The sequence below is a fragment of the Alligator sinensis genome, unplaced genomic scaffold (assembly GCF_000455745.1).
Source record: "Alligator sinensis unplaced genomic scaffold, ASM45574v1 scaffold1332_1, whole genome shotgun sequence".
NCBI classification, from domain to species: Eukaryota; Metazoa; Chordata; order Crocodylia; family Alligatoridae; genus Alligator; species Alligator sinensis.
The window spans coordinates 133,535-134,681 of NW_005842965.1; the positions used below are offsets into that span (position 1 = coordinate 133,535).

At 65.0% G+C, this 1,147-nt stretch overlaps 1 protein-coding gene across 1 annotated transcript in view; it reads right to left on the reverse strand.

Annotated features, from left to right (window-relative positions):
• LOC102388054 (probable hydrolase PNKD) overlaps positions 1-1,147 on the reverse strand; it is a 12,042-nt gene that overhangs the window by 3,889 nt on the left and 7,006 nt on the right. The gene's annotated exons all lie outside the window — the stretch shown is intronic.

Genomic DNA, 1,147 nt, shown 5'->3' on the forward strand with positions numbered 1-1,147 from the left:
ACCGCCTGGGTCCCCGCTTCCACCCCTGGATCCCCCCTGCCCCTTCCCTGCTGAGGACACGCTATTCGTGACACACTATTCGTGCATCTCTTGCACAGCAGGATACCCCCTCCCCCTTCGCCCCCTGGTCCAGTGGCCTCAGTTCCCCTCTGGCCTCCCAAAAGGGGAAGGAGGTCACGCTGCATTAACTCCTTCCCTGCCCGGCCTGGGGCTTGGCTCAGGGTGCTGGCAGGGAGCCCCTGGCTGCATCTCATTTGCTTAAATTAAGATTCATTTGCATATCTCCAGCTGCTCCTGGGTGGAGGCTTAGGGGAAACTGAGGCCCTAGTGGAGGGAACCCAGGAGTCCTGGCCCTCACCTCCCCTCCCACAAAGGGAACCACACCAGCGAGCCAGCAGCTCGGCCCAGCAGCTCCCAGTGCTTGTGGCTGTGGTTCACTGGGGGCCTAGAGCTGGACTGGAGGCCTGGACTCCTGGGTTCCCTGCCCCAGCTTTGCAGCCTTAAGGAAAAGCCCCTCTGCCAACTCTCTCTGTGCCTCAGTCTCCCCTGCAGTGGGGGGGGGGGGGGGGGGGGGGGGGGGGGCACTAGTGGCTCCGAGAGCCACTCTATTTAAAGTGCCCGAAGTATCTCATGTATCATTGTCCCCACACTTCAAAATGGCGGCAGGGGGACATTACAGCAGGCAGGTTTCAGAGGGGACCATGCTGGACCACTGCAGGGGGGTACTTGTGTACGTGGGGTGGGGGGGGAATATGTGCATCCGGGGCTGGTGCACATGTGTGTGCTTCCCATGTCCCGGGTGACCAGCTCCAGCGACCTCATGACCCGCTGGGGTCACGTGCCAGGCGGGGGCAGGACTCTGGGCCTGAAGCAGAGCTCAGCACAAGCCCCTGGGATGCCTTGCTGTGTCCTGAAGTCCCCTCGCCAGGGCCTGGGGGGGGTCGACCCCTCTCTGCCCGTGCTGGGGCCCCCAGGGGCTGGAGTGAGGGGCTCCGGCAGGGCTGGGGGGTCGGGAGGGAGGAGCACCCCCGCCTGGCACGGTCCAGCCCGGCCCCATGCCCAGCACTGGGCACCATCCAGCCTGCCAGGGAAGCACCAGGCCTTGCCCCTGCCAAGCTGGGGGGGGGTCATCTACACCGAAGCCCCC